The following is an 18,348-nucleotide window of genomic DNA, read 5'->3' on the forward strand; positions in this document are numbered from 1 at the left end:
CCGCATGTTTGGACTGTATTCGTTGTTGTAATAAAGTATTTGATTCCTCATGCCAGAAAATCCAAATCTAGATCAAGAATGAGGATATTTTTCATCACTTACCCTGCTTTATCAATTTTAGGATGCACATTTTCTCTATTCTCCGTATTTTTTACCTCCCTGAAATTAACGGCATTGTGCAATCACTGTCAGCCAGGAAGTAGCCATGATATCTTGTCATTGTCTCTATGTGTGAAAATTCGGTCTTCACTGTTCCCATTTTCACATGAATGGATTATGAAGGTACATGCATTTTTGTGCTGCACATGTTAAGTTTAATTGACATTTGGAATATTTTAAAAAATATTACATGATGCTTTTCTATTGAAACAAAAAGAACAGAGGTAAATAAAACTGATATTAGTAAAGCAAATATTTGTTATCAGAAAAATGACCAAAATTCCATACTTGTTGCAAAACACCAAGGTTTTTCAATCTAATTTATGAATTAGATTAAAATGCTATATGAAAATGCTTCTTAAACTTTAATGTGCAAACAAGTCACTTGAGCAGCTTGTTAAAATGATTTGCTAGGACTGCAATGGCGCTTGAGGTTCTTCATTCATAATCAGCACCCTGTGACGTCATTGTTGCAGGTCCAGACCACTGTCCGAGTAACAAGGCCTTACCAGACCTAATAAAGGAAATTAGCCTTGAAGCTGTGCTCCTTTTGTTACTGAGTTACATGCAACAGATTGTGTATTACTTGCTAAGTCATAGTACTCAAGGCAGGATAAATACCAAATCCCCAGGAATAGGATGAAAGAAATTTTAGAACCATAGTGATGAAATCGATCACATGTATCTCACAAAGCTATTGGTGAAGTATCATGTCATATTTTAATTGAGGTACCCAAAACAGTAAGTCTGAAAATCTAATAGTCTAAGATTATTGGAGTGCAGTAATGTGTGCACATCATTATCCTTATATAAATCCCAAAGCACTTTGTTTCAACTCTACGCAATATATGGACCCTCCCTCTGTGTCTTGTCAAGAGAGCCAATGACATGGTATCAGGGTCTCAAAAACCAAAACAAAACACAATTTAAACATAAATGATTTCAATTTCTTTCAAATTTTTACTCTTACACTCTTTTCAATCTGTTCTTGTTTTAACAAAAAGGGTAAGATACTGCAATTTTTAAACTAGATAGGGAGAGAGTCACGCCATCTGGAGGGAAAATATGGACCAAAAAATGATGTTCAGGTATCAACCCATTTAATTAAAAGTCCATTTAATATGCTCCTCCAGGTAAAAGTTATTTGAACAGGTCAGGGCTGTTAACTACCAACTTTATCTTTATAATGTTCCTAAGAGCATCAGAAGAAAGTTACTTTGTGTATCAAGGGCTATATAGTTAGATAGATGCTAGACAATGAGAATTCCCAGCCTTATAGCTCTCATGTGATGTTCAAAAATCTTTACATTCCACAGACACCTGTCACCAGCTTTTTTTCTCCCTGAATAAAACATAGCAAATGGAAATTGAGACATGACGGCAGACATCAGAGTTTGGAGATGTTGTGAGGGAGAATATTGGAGGGGAGGTAACTGTAGAAATTTAAGTGGGAGTCCTAGTGGGTCCTTAGCTGAGGGCTGGGGTGTTTTTTTATATGGTGATACTCAATAAAACCTACCAGAGTGTGGCTGGATGGAAATACCAGAGGTCTCAAGTGCTGGGAGATGTCAAAATTATGGTCAAGTCAGAATACAGAGAACACAATAAGCATTTTAAACATTCAGTTAATATCCTGTAAAGATCATATCTTAGGAATAAGGACCTTACCCTGAGACTAAGGCATAACAAACAAATAAAAACAAAACTAGAGCAGCCCTAACAGAAAATAAAATCAAACTAAGTAGGATCAAGATCTATCTTCTAGAACAAAGAGCAATGCTTTTTAAAAGAAGATATCATTCAGGCTTCTCTAGGTACCATCAACAGTGTCAAGAATATAATTTAAAAAAACACTACAAAGCAGTTAAATGTGACTGCTAGTCATGAAAAAAAAAATGAGGACCCCAAGGTAACACAGATGTTGTAATTAGTAGACAAGGATTTTAAAATTGGTGCTGTGAATATGTCCTAGAACTTAAAGGAAAAGATGGGTATAATGAAGTAACACACGGAAACTATAAAACAAACCAAATGGAAATTTTAAATTGAAAAGCACAATATCTAAAATGAAAAATTCCCTGAACTGGATTAACAGATTAGGGACTCCAGAAGAAAGGTTCAATGAACTGGAAAAGAGAACAATAGAAATGATTCAATCTGAAGAATAGAGAGAAGAAAGACTGGAGACTAAACAGAGACTCACTTCCCTATGAGATAATAGTAAGCAGTGTAACATACGGGTGACTGGGGGACTCGAAGGATATGAGATAAAGTAAGAAAAACTAAATGCATATAATTTAGAAAGAAATACAACTATCTTCATTTGCTGGAAACATGATCTTATATGTAGAAAATCCTAACAGAAAAAAATACAAGAATTAATAAATGAATCTTACAACATCATAGACCACATAGAGTACATCATAGAGTGTTCCATGTAGCCCAAGTGCAGCGTTTGGCTTTGGGGCCGATATACAAAATCAGTTGATCAGAAGCTTGTTTTAGGACATGTTAAATTTGAGATATCAGGTTGGCAGTTGGGTTTAAGATCTAGGGTTCAAGCAAGAGGCCCATCAAGGAGAAATAAATGTAGAAATAGGTTTCATAAGATATTTGAAACATTTGGATAAATGAAATGCTTTAAGGAATAAGTGTAGAGAGGGAAGAAAAGATGTCTGAGGACTGAGAGTGTCTTTGTAAAGAAACTCTTCTAAGTTTCCCACAGTTTAAGGTCCTGACTGTGAGGCGAGGGACTTGTGAGGCTTCTGCTGGGTGGAAATTCAAGAAAAAGCAACATTTTATTGAACAGGTTCTCGTTTGAGCAGTGACAGGCTCTTCTGGGGTGTTGGAACTTTACTGCCCACGCAGGAGGTAGGTTTTCATGAATACGAATTGACTCTGTAGTCCATATTTGTGATAACCTCACTGAGAAGCCCGGAAGCACTGAGAGGCTTCTGCCATGGAGCCCTGGTCCTTTCTGGCCTGGGAGAGGGGTCAGCTGACCCATTAAAACTATGTATCTTCTGCACACACCTGATCATCTACATTTGCCCTCTTACAGCACTAAACTATGTTTTCTACCTTTATCTTGCATCTACCTACCACTTCAGCATTTTATTAAAAATAAAAATAATAATAATAATAAAGGGAGAAATGTGGGATCAACATATAAATCAAGTATAAAAATCAAACGAATATTCATATTTGACCTGATTGTTCATAGTTCATAATGCGTGATCAAAACCGAATGTTTCTGTGATGAATGCCCTTGTACTGTTCACCATGTAAGAATTTATTCACTATGTAAGAATTCGTTCACCATGTAAGAACTTGTTCGTTATGCTTCAGAAGATTGGAGACTGACGAGAATTAGGCTCGAGATGGATTAATGATTGTACATTGAGCATTGAACCCCCCCTATACTGAATTTTATTGTTGTTAACAACCATTTGATCAGTAAATATGAGAGATGCCCTCTCAAAAAAAAAAAAGTAATAATAATAATAATAAGGGAGAAATGTGGGATTCACATATAAATCAAGTATAAAAATCAAACAAATAATCATACCTGACTTGATTGTTTACAGTTCATGATGCGTGATCAAAACCGAAAGTTTCTGTGATGACTGCCCTTGCACTGTTCACCATGTAAGAACTTATTCACTATGTAAGAACTTGTTCACCATGTAAGAACCTGTTTGTTATGCTTCAGAAGATTGGAGACTGTTGAGAAATAGGCTTGGGGTTGATTAATGACTGTGCATTGAGTCCCCTATACAGAATTTTATTGTTGTTAACAACCATTTGATCAATAAATATGAGATGCCCTCTCAAAAACAAAACAAAACAAAAAAAAGCTATGTATCTTCTCTCCATTGATTGCCCAAGGGGAGTCATTTCTGTGATAATCTACAGGACTGTTTCTTCCTTCGGCTTTTTGTGCTTCAGTATTTCATTGAGTCCAAGCTTGAGTCCAAGCGCGCAGTTTGGCTTCGGGGCCCTGTCGGGATGGGAACGCTCCAATACATCACTGTGCTGCCAGCCCCAGAACTCTCCTGTTGATGTCTCGCTTCTGTTCCCCCCCCAGGTCTGGGAAGATGAAAACTTTGGGTATTTCACATGGCCTCGGGCTACTGACGACTACAAAATATGGAGCCAGATGGATTTACGTTTTTACCTGAAGACAAAACATAGCTTGTCTCTGCTAAGATCTTATCTATTTAATGAGCAGAAGCAGTATAATTAGGGCCTTTCTCCAGGGCTGTGGATGTCCCAGACCTACTGGAAAGTTTGCTTAGTTTTCATACCTCAAGTTGATCTGGCCCTTCACACACTTGGGGGCCAGTTCTGAAACCCATTAATGGAGGCCGTCACAGTGGCTCTTGTTTCATTCTTCTTGTGGGGAAGTTGCTCTTGTTTAGAAGAAGCCTTCTTGGATGGTGCTGCAGACCGTGGCCAGATGACCGCTAAGGCAAAGGATGAAGGGATGTTGCTCTGAGTGGAGGTGTGAGAGGTAGCAGGGCCGAGGGAGTGGGCCCTTGGGCGCAGAGCAAGTTCTCCTGGTGTGGGAGAACCTGGGTCCCCGCCGTTAGCAAGCAGAGCCCAAACCGCTTAGGGTGTCTTTCTTTATAAGAAGACTTCAGTGTGGTTCCCTAAAAAGCCTGGTAGGATTAGATATATTTGCAATTTGCATTTTAAACAAGCTGTTTGGAATAAATATGCTGGCTACATTGTTTTCTTGGCTCTTAATCATTGGTTAATAATGTGTTGTTTTTTTTGGGAACAGCTCTTTCTCTGTTGGCTTGGAAGAAGAACCCAGGAGAAATATTGTGTTGGATTCTTTGCTAATCTTTCAAAACAACACGTGTGCAAGACTGGTTTGGCCAAACCTGGCTACGGTCTCATAGCAACCATAGCAAGTAGCTCCGGACATGAGAGGGACTGGGGAGGGATGAAAACTGTTGGCAGGTCTTCATGATTCAGCTGTGGCATCTGATGGGCGCTTGTTCCAGAGTAGAGAGAGAAAAGCAGGTATCCACAGACCTCTGCAATGGCATTGAGAGACTGTCTCATATACAAGCTCCAAGGGAGGGGACCCAGGCCAGCGGGAGGGGGAGGGGACAGCACTGCACACCCTAGACCCATGACACAGGCAGGGAAGTGGACAGAGAACAGTCTGGGGGTGCCCTGCGCGGACTCATTCCATGATGTGTCTTAGCTCTCCCATCACCTGGCCTGCGTCACACACTTGCTGGACACAACGTGTTGTACTGAGGCAGGTTCTTTTTACAACCGCAGCTGCTCAATTACGTTTGTGTTGTTTCCTGACGGGCAGTGGGGAAAAGCAGAGAACAGCTGCAGCTTCCATGAGAACAAAGTCTAGTTCCTTATGCATTTGTGGCCCTGCCCGTTGTGGGCTAAACACAGAGGCCCTTGAAGAGGTAACCAAGCAGTGTTTCTAGTCCCTTCTCTGGTCAGCACCTCAGAGTATCACTTGGCCGCCCCCACATGGAGAACCTGGGAGTGGGGGGAGGACAAGAACAGATTCTTCCTAGCTGTGGAAGGCAGAGGGTGAGACCAAAGAGACCCTTCAGGGCTGCAGGGCGGCCAGGGGGGCCCTGTTAGTGCAGAGAAGGGCACTTCCCACTGTAACCTGTCTCTCCTGGGCCTCACTTTCTTGAAGAGCTGATGAAGGCCTGACCTGTCCTTTATTACCATTCAGCATTGTTCAGAGAGGTCAGGACAGACATGGTTTCAGCTTTCAAAGGGTTAACTCATACAGGGAAATGTCCAATCCTGTTTAGCCAACAGTTCTGAGCATTTTCACATGCCAGGAACCATTTCTTTCTGTGGAGGCTATCTAGTTCTTGGCCTAACCCTCCCAGGCTAGTGAGCCAGCAGCCCCATGTACTAACTCAAGTTCTCAGAGGAACAACTGACATTTACAGGACATTATATACCAGGCACCTTCACCTGTATAATCGCATTTAATGCTCCCAAGAGCTCTCTGTGTGTTTGGCCCTGTGATTATCAACCTATTTTTATAGATAGGAGACTGAGGTTTAGAGAGCTAGATAACTTGACTAACTAGATAACTAGGCTATCCAGCAGTAAATAGAAGGGCTCACGGTCCTTACTAAAGCCAGAGGACTGATCTTAGAGAAGAGAGATACTCTCATCTAGCTCTTATGATAAACAACTGATAGTAGACATAAAACTGTGCTATGAAGTGCCAGGCTGGTTGTTCTGATCAAGAGGTTAAGGAAGGCCCTTCATAGAAGACCACTTAGGAGACAGATCTGGGGAGATCAATGGAATTTCAGCAAGTGTAGATGGGGAGAAAAACGTCTCAAGTAGAGGACCAGCCTTAGCAGAACTGTCACAATGTCAGGGCTGAAGGGGGAATGTCAGGAGAAGTCCACTGAGGGGGGAACACGGCATTTTTGAAAGAAGGTGGTGGAAGATGACACAGACAGCTGAGGTTCTGCAGGTCCGACTTTGTGAAGCAGACAGGGAGGGCCCTGATGGTCTGGGGCAGTGTTGTATCTGATTGGGTGCAGATTTGGGGTTGATGGAGACGAGACCCCTGATGAACTCCAGGCGCACAGGTGGCTGGCCTGCCGGGGGCAGCACCACCTGCTAATATGCACAGCAAATCCAGCATTTGTTCTGCATGTCTGCATAGCTGGAGGCTTTATATTAATTATCTCTTGTCTTAGCCATGGCCCTGCAAAGCAGATGAGGAAGCTCAGAGAGGTTAAGTCACCTTCTCACAGCCACCCAGATACTGAGTGAAGGAACTGAGTCGGACCCTGACTGTGTATTCCAAAGCCACGCCTTTTGCACAGCACGTAGGGCTTTTCTCAGGAAATTGGAGGATGAAATGAAGACCATTTTTCTGTTCCTCCTCACTGCTGGGAGGCCACCTTCCCAGGTGTGTGTTGACAGTGAAGCTGTCCCCTGGGGATGATTTTACCTGCAAGAAGCACCTTCCACCAGGGCCTTCCATTGTCATTACCCCATTGACAGATGGGCTGGGAACACACACAGGGAAGTCACTTAGTCACCAAAGCACAGTTACTGATGGGAGAATACCTTCTTTTGGAGGCAGCAGCGATAAGCTTTCCCATCTCCTGCCATCTATCTCCATTCTAACGCAGCCACGGCTCCGGAAGGCCCCGTCTGTAGTACTCAGGGGCACACCAGTTTGGGACGGAAACAACTCGGCCGGTGAAATGGCATATGGGAGCCTTGACGTGATTCTGTGGGTAAGGACCTGCAGACAGTTTTTCCTTTGGTTGTTCATTTCTTTCGCGTTGCATTTTGAGTTGACAGCTGGTTTCTTCCTTTCTGCAAAGGCCCTTTGATAGCCAGTCAACTGAGTTTTCATTGTTATTTTTCACAGCCACTTCGTGTTATTTTGTTCACATAATTATTCACTGAGCCCGAAATACCCGCACAGACCATCACCATCTCGGCTGTGGCCTTGCTTACCTGAGTCACCACTAGGAAGTGATTAAAACCTTGAGGATGAAGTGGGGATCTTTTCCTAATGAGGTTGATGGAGCCACTAAGAAAGCCTGACGCATTCGTTGAGCTCCCATTCACCCTGAGCTGCCATGATGCAGTTGGCACTAGTCCCCTGAGATCTGCCGGTTCTGTTTGTGATCATAACCCTTCTTAGAGAAGTGTTTTCAGGAAAGGCAGTCTGGCCTGGCTTACCTTGCTCATGATTACAACTGAGGGCAGAGCAGAGACCATTGAGCCCCGCATGGAAACACCCTTCTTCCCTTGGGTTTGTTCTTGAGCAGCTCCTCTTTGACCAGTAGCTGCTCAGAATTCTTATTTCCTGCTCCTAGAGGAGCATAGATACTAAAAAGAGAAAACCCTGCGACTGACCTGCTTTCTGCCATGTCGGCTAACAGTCTGGGTGGGGAGAAAGCTAGTACTTCCCTTTTCCCTTCATCTCATGACTTGAACAGCAATTCCTGGCCGTGAAGTTCAGGGTCAAGGAGGGAAGAGGAGGGCAAGGGTCATCAGTCACACTGATGGGCATGGTCAGGCAGCAGGATGGACGGAGGGCTTCATGCTGTACCAGAGACTCGGGAATAGCTGCAAGTTTTCTGTTTGTGTGAAAAAAGAGCTCTAGGAAGTGTTTTGAGTCTTGAAAAGAAATCTTATAAAGAGAAGGAAGAAAGAATTTTCCCTTGGTAAGTTTCTGCGGACTACGTCCCAAGGCCCTTGAGGAGGGAACAGGAAGGAATTTAATTTCCCGCTGGAAGGATTTGCACACTGCAGGGAGGGGCAGCGGCTCTCACCGCTGACATTGCACCGGGAGGAAGAGCCCTCTCGGGTAGGTCCGGGAGCGGGTCAGAAGACCCGGCAAGGGTTTCCGGGGCCTTATGGCAAATCACTCACTTTTCCCTGGACCTGGATTTTCATTTAGCAAGTTAATCCAATAGTCCTTCTATGCACAGAGTAGTACAGGTGGCTGCCTGGTTTTTGCTCCTCTGAGTGCTGGTGACCTCTGAGCTGCCACCCGTTACCTACTTAGACTCGGGATGTCTGCAGGTCTGGCCTCAGTTGCCTAAAATGGAGATTGTAATTGCAACGTCCATAGAGTTTTGGGGAGAACTATATGAGAGAGTGCATAAAAAGCATTCAGTCCCATGACTGACACATAGTGACTATGCAATCAGTGGTTACTTTTTTATATGAATGTTTTCTTTTGAAATAATCTTAGATTTACAGAGTAGTTGCAAGGATAATACAGAGAGTTCCCACACACCCCTCACCCAGTTTCCCCTAATGTTAACCTCTTACATGACTATGGTACCTTTGTCAAGACTAAGAAGCCAACTTTCATACATTACTGTTAACTAAACTCAAGATTTTACTTTGATTTTCCCACGTTTTCCACCAGTGTCCTTTTCCTGTTCATGATACAGTCCAGAGCACTGCCTCGCATTTAGACTTCTTCTTACTGGACTTCTGCTGGTCTGTAGCCCCCTGAGCATAACAGCACAGTCATGCACACGGCCAGGTACAACCAGAGTGTGGGTATGCAGTCAATGACTTTGCGCAAAAAACATCTTGCTTAAAAATCTCTGTACCTTGGGGAGATTATTAGAGCCCAAGATGGCAGTCCTTAAGCTCCCCCAGTGCTTGGCCTTCCAGCCTGACAGAGGACCCAACCCCGGGCATGTGCAGAGGGGGCCTTCTGGGGCTTTGTGGCACAAGGGCAGGCGGAGGGGCCATGAAGCCTTGGCACGGAGCCACGGCTGGGAGGAAGTCACCTTCTGGCTTGCCAAGGTTCCCGAACCAGCCTTGGCCCTCCCTCCCATCCCAAGCCAGCAAGGGGCCCACTCTACTCTGCAGAGCAGTCCCCACTGCAGGAAACCCCAGCCCACAGCTTCTGCTGAAACCTGACTCTTTGGAGCATAGGCCTCGGCCCTCAGAGCCCCATGGGAGAGTCCCCCTGTGGAGCCTTAGGAAGGGCTTTGCTTAGTTTCCAGTCAGGGCCTTTGGTGGCGTGGAGAGCAAGGTGGAGGCCCAGAGGGCTTAGGGACTGCGTGGTATCTTCTGGCCTCATGCTGGACTCTTCCTCTCCGGCCTTAGGCCTTGGGGAGCCTTCTGAGGGCTCTGAGAGATGGCCACCAGCCTGAGGTGAGTCGCCTCAGCAGCAATCTCCCTTCCTAGGTCCATAGAGGGGCTTATGAAGTGTGAGTGGTCCTCCAGCCACCCCCCTTCCCACCTACCCTCAGTGCAGACCCTGGTGGGGAGTCTGGCATGAAGACCCTCAGCTCTTGCCCTGGCTGGAGAGGACAGGTCCCTGTCATCTTCTTCCAGGACCTGCCCCTGGGGCTGCCCCCGTACAGCCCCTTTATGTGGCAGCACGCTGTAGGTCGAGTGGTTTCAGGCCCTGTGCCTTGGAGATGTGCAGCAGATGCCCCGACACGCTGAGTCCCAGCGCCTTCACATCAGGCAGCCAGCCTGCCCGGCGCTGGGGGTTGGCTGACAACCAAGAATGTGCACTTAACACACATTCCTGCTCCAAACCCTAAGTGCGTTAATATTCTGAAACCTCAAATCAGTTCGTTCTCTTAAAAACTAGAACCACATGCCCATGTGGCAGCATGCTGATGGGCTCAGATTTTTTACACATGAAATGGGAAGACAGGGCTATGGAGACAGGAGGAGCCCTGTGCTCTGGCCCTCCTGAGTGCCCTGTGAGCTTGGACAGGTCACTGTCCTTCCTGGGGCTTCTGTTTCTCCAGCTGTAAGACAAGAACGTTGGGATATTTAAGGACCTACCAGCTCTGAGGGTTTATGATTCTTGGGGAGATGGGAACTCTGAAGTTGACTGGTTCATTGGGAAGTTTATTTGAGATCTTTTGAGGGCCTATGATTGCTTGTAAATGTTTACAAGGTATTTTTTTAGTAAGTCTAAACACAGGCAAAAATGACAAGAATGTAAACAGTCCTTAGACCCTTCCTGCTGGAGCCTGTGGGTGAGGGCTGCAGCCAGAGTGTGGGGAGGGAGAAGGCAGAGGCATGAGCCGGTCTTCCGGGGACCACTTCCCTGGGGGCCTGGAGGCCTTCTCCACGCTGCCCGAGCTGGCCCATTCCCGCAGCCTGGATGCCTCCTTCTCTTCCAGTGCTCTCCCAGGGCTTGAAGCCTGAAGCCCTGACCTCCTAGCTCCCTGTGGGAAGAGCCTGCAGACTCCTTGCCAGCTTTGAATTCTGGTCAGAGCCAAACAACTGGGCAATAAGGTCCCCAGCTCACCAATTTGTGCAAAAATGGAGCAGAGGCGGTGGGCGCCAAACGCTGGCCTGTGAGTGGCTCTCGCCCTAGGCAGTTGCGGCATCTGCAAGAGCCACTAGGAGGGGGGCCTGCAGGTTTCTGGCATAAGATTGCTTCGGGACAGCAAAAGAGTTCTGTGACTAACAACACAAATTAGAAAGAAATTGCTGTAAACGATCAACCTGGCGTCAATTGGCTGGGGACCCCCTCGTGGGAAGGACATGAATCCAAAGGGCTTCATTCTTCCCTTCACTGAGTGTTTGTTCAGTGTCCACTAGGTACCAGATACGGTGGCTGGTGCCTGACTTGGGGTGGCCAGAGCCTAGCAGGAGAGGAAGTGCATGAACAGGTGAGCCACAGATGAGCAAGTGTGAAAAGCAGCAGGCAGAGGGCCCGCTTTGTGGACGTTACTCTGAGACCTGGAGGTCCTGGAGGAGCAGTGTTCTGAAGGGGGGGACAGACACAGCGGCACAGGCTAATGCTCTCCAGCAGGACAGGGCGGGCTGAGGCGGGGTGTGGCTGAGCCGGGGGCTGGGGTGTGCTTGGTGGTGCGTCCTGAGTAGAGGTTGGCTTTGGAGCAGGCTGGTTGTGTGGGCGGGATGAAGGGGGACTCTTCGTGTGTACCCATCAGCATCCTAGGCGTGGGCAAGCCTTGCCCACTGGACTAAGCACAACATCCATGCAGCTAAATGCCAGACTCTTGCCTAAGAAGCTGAAAAGCAAGGCTCCCCAGGGACTCATTCAAACACAGACTGAATTAATGAGACCTTCCCACTTCCACCCACTTCCCCTGCCAGTCATTGTCAGAGACTTCTCATCTTTTGTCCTTTTTGTGTGATTGCTCATCTTTTCCCCAAATACGCATGTTTATATTTCCTGTAGTCCCATTGTTCTTGTTGGCCCGTAATTGCTTGGGGAGAGAGGAGGCAGGGGTTCCTCCTGGGTGCCCTCCTCCTGCCCTCGGGAGGCAGAGAAGGAACTAGAGAGGGAGAGGAACTTGCCTGTGGCCCCCAGCATGTACTTGATTGCACTCCTGCAGGCAGGCCTGCAAGGCCTGGGGGAGCGGTGCTTGTGGTGGTGGTGGTAGGGGGATGAGGGAGCTGCCTCCAGTTCAGAGCACTGCCACAGGGACACCTCCCACCCTCCAAACCTCCTGGTCCTTGGGACGCAGCTGCAGCGCCAGCAACTCCATGAAGCTCTGTCTGACCCCCGAGACCTTGCTGGGGCCTGCGTCCTCGGCACTTGTGACTGTGAGTTCCTGCGCCTGCTTGGCTAACTAAGCCACACACCGTAGTCGCTTGGCACTCAAAGTGAGGTCTGTGGTTCGGCAGCTTTGGCGTTACTTGGAGTTAGAAATGCAGATTCTCCGGGCCTTCTCTAAGCCTTCTAAGTCAGATCCGCATTGTAAGAAGATCCCAAGAAGTGGGGCCGTAGACCTTCATCGGCTGCTGCCCCAGGTACTCCGGCTCTCTAGGGTGGGACTGTCCTCTCCTCGGGGATGCTGGGCTCCTGGGGGAAGAGCTGCAGCACCGCTTGAAGCCAAGCTGAGAAGAAAAATGGCCATGTGGGCAGGGACTCAGCACCTGCTCAATCTGACGTATGTGGAGGAGGTGATGGGCGAACCAGAGAATCAAGGCCGGAAGGAGGAAGAGAGCCTTTGTGAGCAGCTCACCCAGGGTCGCGAGGACTTTGGAGAAAGCTGTGGATCTTTTGGAAAGTTTCACTTAGTGAGCTCTGAACTGAGATGTTTATGGAATCAAGGCCACAACTAGGAAATATTGCAAGGAGAGTACTATGGCCAGAGGTGACCACGCCTCCTTAGCCCCAAGTCCTGGGGATCCCAGCGGGGCTGTTTGCTACTCCATTTCTCCTTCTGAAGGTCTGACTTACCAAGAGCAAAGGTCAGAGAGGCCAGAACTGTGAACCAGCACCAAGATGTGTCGAGGACTGCTCCTCCCCTCCCCTCCCCTCCCCTCCCCTCCCCTCCCCGCCACCAGTACTCCAGGCTGGCTTAGTCACGAGGACGGAGGGCCTCTGCCAGCGCCCAGGAGGTCAGAGCTACAGTGAGGGTGGTTAAGGAGGATGCGTGCTTCCTATGGTGTGGAAGGAGCCTGCAGACACACAGTGAGTTCCCAGGAACAGCCGAGGTCAGTGGGAGGCTTCTGCCTCTGAGAAGGCAGGCTCCAGGGCAAAGGGTGACCTGGGGGTAAACACAGTCACATGCAGTCGCGTGCTGATGAGCAGAGCTGGAAAGCTCTGTCTTTCCAAAAAGCTGATTGCTATTAAGCGCCTACTGTTAGCCTGGCTCTCATTTTTCTGAGAAAATGGGAGAAGTGCTCAGTTTATAGTGTCAGACCCACAGGAGTTGCTTTGTAAGGGTTTGCTTAGACGTGAACAGAACTGAGAACACTCAGGCAGCCCCTGCTTTGGGTTGACCTTGTTGTCTTCTTGGAGTAGGGGAAGCTCACATTCAGCCTCCCACAGGCAGTCTTTCCTGATTGCTACAGTCCTGTCTCCTGGTGAAGAGCTCTACCTACTCAGCTGACACCTAGGGTAATGCACTGTCATGTGCCGGTCTGCTCCCTGCCATCTTCTCTGACCCCATCTCCTAGCAACTATGCCAGTTATCAATGTATTGCCACTCAGTTCCAAACCCACCCTTATATGTCTGCTCTGTGATAATTAAGGTGGGATTTGTAAATATTTCTCCTCTGTCAGCTGGAATGATGCTAACTACGCCTTGTCAATAAAGGATGTTGGAGGGACACTGGAGAAAAATGGGATTTTCTCTCCCTGGTTCCTGGGAGCCTCATTTACCGGGCTCCTAAAGAGTGTGCTTTCTCCAACGCTCAGGTCCAAAGAGCATGTGGTTTCCGCTGGGACAGGTTCCTTCAGGGGTTGCCTTTCTTTCACTCCTGGCTCCTGCAAAAGAGAGCTTCTGGAGCTCCTGCTATATGCAATGACTAGCTGCTTCCCCCAGCATCTTCTCTGGAAGCTTCCCAGTGGATTGCCACCAGCAAGACATCTCCTGTGAATGGCCTCCTCTGGCCTGCCCTCAAGTGATTTTACAGTGAGTTCTGAGCTAAGGAACCTGTGCATACCTTCTCCTGATATCCCAGAAGGCAGATTCCTGGCAAGTCCCACCAGTGAGGCATCTCGTGGCTCTTCTGCCGCCCAGTGAGCCATGGCTGTGCCCCTCCAAGATCCGAACCCCACTCCTTGACTGGGGAGGAGGCTCTTCTTTGGGCACCAGGGCACCATCTCAGCTCTGGGGGTCATTGCTTCCCCCTATGTCTGTTTTCCTGCATTCTTTAGGGCTGCTTTAACTCTTACTAGCCAAGTAAGTCCCCATTACCCCAGTTCTCTATCAGTAATTTTTTATATTCAGTTTTTTTCCATCTGAACCACTGTCTGGTGTCTGTGTCCTGACCGGACCCTGTGGGCAGAACTTCGAGCAGTACACTTGGCTGGGGGTCTGGGACTTGAAAGGAACATGATTAGAAGATCAGTGACAAGAAAGTCTAGGGAAGAGGTATGTGGATGGACCTGTCTTGGGCACAAACTGTGAAGATACCTGTGCCTTCAGTGCATGTCCCAAGAGCATCCACTGTAGAGGAGGTTAATCATCAGGTGGACAAAATGATATGCTTTGTAGGTGTAACTCAGCCTCTTTCCCCAGCCACCTGAGTGCTTGTTCAATGGGCCCATGGAAAAGGAGCCATGGTGGCCCGGATGGTGGCTGTGCAGGGGGCTTCCCATCACCGCTGCTGTCCTGGAGAATGGGTGCCGAATCTGCCTGCACCAGAGACCAATACTGAATTGCTGATAAGACATTTCCTGGGGTAACTAGCTAGCCACCCAGGGTGAGCACTGCCAGGGAGTACATTGAGCTCTTCTATCCGGAAGAAGGCAGATATTTGTCATCAGCAGAGTAGTCGCATTTTCTAGGTATGGATTTGCCTTCTCTGCCCACGGTGCATCTGCAGCACCATCCCAGATCCACAGAATGCCTTGTGCACCTTCGTAGCATTCTGCATAACATTGCTTCTGATCAAGCAACCCATTTCTCAGCAAAGAAAGTGCAGCAGTGGGCCAGTGCCCTTCCAGTGGACTTAACTGGTCATAACACAAGTCCCATCAGCTGGAAGTGGCTGGGCTAACTGGAAGATCAGTGACTTACTAAAGACTGTTAAAGCATCTTTTGTGAGACAGCATCCTCAAAGGATGGTGTAATGTTTTGAATCAAAGACCATAATTTGATACTGTCTCCCCATAACCAGCACACGGGCCTGGGAATCAAGGGGTACACATGGGAGTTGCATCTCTTGCTATCATGTCCAATAATACAGACACAGAATTTTGGCTCATTATTCAGATATCCTTGAGCTCTGCTGGTTTGTAGGTTCTAGTCCCCAAGTGGGAAATGCTTCAAACATGGGTGACAGCTATGATTCCATGAATCTGGAAGATGAGACCTTGCCGCTGGGCTTCTTATGCCACTGATTCAACAAAAAGGAGTTACTTGATATACCAGCACCCAGAGAGTCTGTGAGGGAGACTGTGGAGAACCGGAAGTGACAGCAGACATGAATCGAAGCAGTCAAGGATGTATGAAAAAAATGAGCAGTGTGAATCTTGACAAACTTATAAATGACTTCGCACATATAGAAAAGAAAATGATAGAAACCAATGGAAAGAACAGTTTAGTGGATATGCATTTGGAAAAAACTGTTTATTAAAAGTAATGCAAACAAAGGAGAGATCTCTATTAAAGAAGAATGTGCTACTCTTCATAGTATGATAAAAGGGCACCAACAGACCATTGAATATCCACATAATTTGAAAGGTGAAAATGAACAGTTAAAAAGCAATGCTGATCTTATGAAAGAAAAGTTAAAATCTTATGAACAGGAATCTAAGAATAATATTGCCAAACTCATGAGTGAAATGAAAATCAAAGAGGAGGGATATAAGAAGGAAATAAGGAAACTTTATCAGGATATGAAGGAAAAAGTTGTATTAAATGAAGAAAAGCATAAAGAACTGATAGAAAGGAGTTACTTTACTGGCTGGAGTGATTGATCCTGATTTTGAGGGGTAATTGGGTTGCAGCTACACAGGGCAGGAAAGGGAGATAATTTCTGGAGTCCCAGGGATTTTGGGGGGTACCCCTTTGTACTTCCATGCCTAGTAGTAAAGGTTAATCAAAAACTACAATGACCAAAAACAGGCAGGGTGACTGAGGACTCAGATTCTTCAGGAACCAAAGTTTCAGTCACTCATGTTGATGAAGAACTTGTAGATGAAGCAGATGAGGACCCCGGCCAGCTGAGGTCCTGCCCGAGCACGGGGGAGTCACAGAGTGGTCAGTGGAGGAAGGAAGCCATGCGTATCAGTTATGGCCTCCAGAGCGATCACAGAGCACAGGACTGTCCTCACTTCACATATTTTCTCTCATTTAGTTTGTGAATGTGTTTATTGGTATATGCCAATTCAGTTCTTCTATTTTCCATTTTTATTTTATATGCAAATTATTGGAGGTTAACTTTGTAATTTAATCCTTCGGTGACAGATGATTGCCTATCTGGTCTGTAATGGGTTGGAGAGCCATTCATACAGCTAGAGTGATAGACACAGTGACCGTTAGCGCTGTGGGTCTCTTCGTCTTGGGATAATGCGAGAAATTCTTCACGTGGAAGGAGAATGGGTGTATCTGCCTAGGTGGCAACACAGCTCTGTTTCATTGTTATGTCCAAGTTCAAATGTGTTTAGAAGTGTGCATGTGGAAACTGAAGAGCCAGAGGAGTGGACTGTGCTAGTGATCAGGTTCATTGCTTCTCAGCTCCAAAGTCACCCTTGTCTGCGGGCTGTGTCAGAATGTGGTGGGGGTGGGCTTTGCAAATATTTCCTCTTTGCCAGCTGGCATGTTAAGTCTGACCGGTAGAGAACCCTGAAGTGATCCTGAGGAGGAAGAGATTTGCCCTTCCCGGTTCCAGTGTCTCACCCGCCAGGCTCCTGCACTTCAGCACTCAGCCCCTGCCGAGGGTGGCTTCTTGAGCGCCCGGTTCCTGAAAGCATGCTGCAGCCAGAAATGCCTGGTGGCCTCTGGCATCTTCTCTGGCATAATCAGAGGGGGATTCTACCAGCAAGCCACTTCTGCATGAGCAATGTTCCTGACATCCTCCTGGGTAACCTTAAAACAGATTCTGACATGTGACCCATTCCTGTGGATGGCACCCAAGAGCATATAGCTTGAATAAATTGGATGGGAAGATAAGGTACAGAGTCCCACCATGGTAAGTGACACGGAATGAAAGGTTTATTATAGGGGTGAAAAGCAAATCTAATGGTGGTAGTTGATGAAGAAGTCAGTGGAGAGCTATTTCCGCTGCATTTCATGCTGGACCTGAAGTTGCTATAGGTCACAGAGCTGGCAGCCAGGAAGAAAAGCTGGACGTGAAATGGGGAGAACAAAGACAAATGAAAGCTTGCATATAATGGTTCATTTCACGTGTCAAATTGGCTATGCTACAGTAGCCAGTCATTAAATCAGACACTAATCTTGGTGTCCTTAACATCTACAATCAGTTGGCTTTAAGGGAAAATTACTTTTAATTATGTGGGTGGGCCTCATCCAGTCAGTTGAAGGCTGTAGGAGCACCAACCGAGGTTTCCCAGAGAGGAAATTCTGCCCCAAGACTGCATCGCCCAGCCCCGTCTGAGTTTCTAGTCCTCCCACATAGACTGCAGGGGCTCAGCCGGCCGCTCCTGCCTCTGGCGTGGATTCCTAGCAGCACTGGGCCCAGGGTTTGGCCCATAAATATTTCCTGTCTGGAAACGACAACCATCTGTCGGAGTCGGTGTGAACAGAGCTCTGCCTTGGGGCAGGGGCGGAAGCTGAGGGACCGAGGAGGGCCTTTCCTGTCCTTAGATCCTGTGACAGTGAGCGGGAAACTTTCCAGATTAAGAGGTTGTTGGGAGACAGAGTGGGAAGGGAATCTGAGATCTATAGAGTAGAAATGAAAATTTAGGAGGCGTGCTGGATGAGAAGCAACTGAGGGAGAGATTCCGAAGCGGCAGCTCGGCCGGGCTGGCCCTTGTGAAGGGCCAGGCTCTTTGTAAGAGCTTCACGTGTGTGAGCTCCCCCACCCCCCACCCCCCGCCCTCAGAACTACCCTGCTATTAGGGACCCTGACTCCCAGGTGGGAAGAGGGAGGAACAAAGAGGGGAAGTAGCTGGAAAAGGATTCATTTCGCCCGTGGGGGCTCCATCTCCAGGCACATCCCCGCAGGCAAAGGGTAGTGGCTCCTTGCCTATCATGTTTAATTCCTGCCCAGATCCCCGGCTGTATTTTCCAAAGTTTGCCAGGAAAACCCCATGAGGCT

General features: G+C 47.3%; 1 pseudogene; it reads left to right on the plus strand.

The window, feature by feature from the left end:
• LOC140846157 (coiled-coil domain-containing protein 152 pseudogene) overlaps window positions 1–17,200 on the plus strand; it is a 53,292-nt pseudogene extending 36,092 nt beyond the window's left edge.
• Window positions 17,201–18,348: the final 1,148 nt, after the last annotated feature.

This window comes from Manis javanica, chromosome 14 (genome assembly GCF_040802235.1).
Source record: "Manis javanica isolate MJ-LG chromosome 14, MJ_LKY, whole genome shotgun sequence".
Classification (NCBI taxonomy): Eukaryota; Metazoa; Chordata; class Mammalia; order Pholidota; family Manidae; genus Manis; species Manis javanica.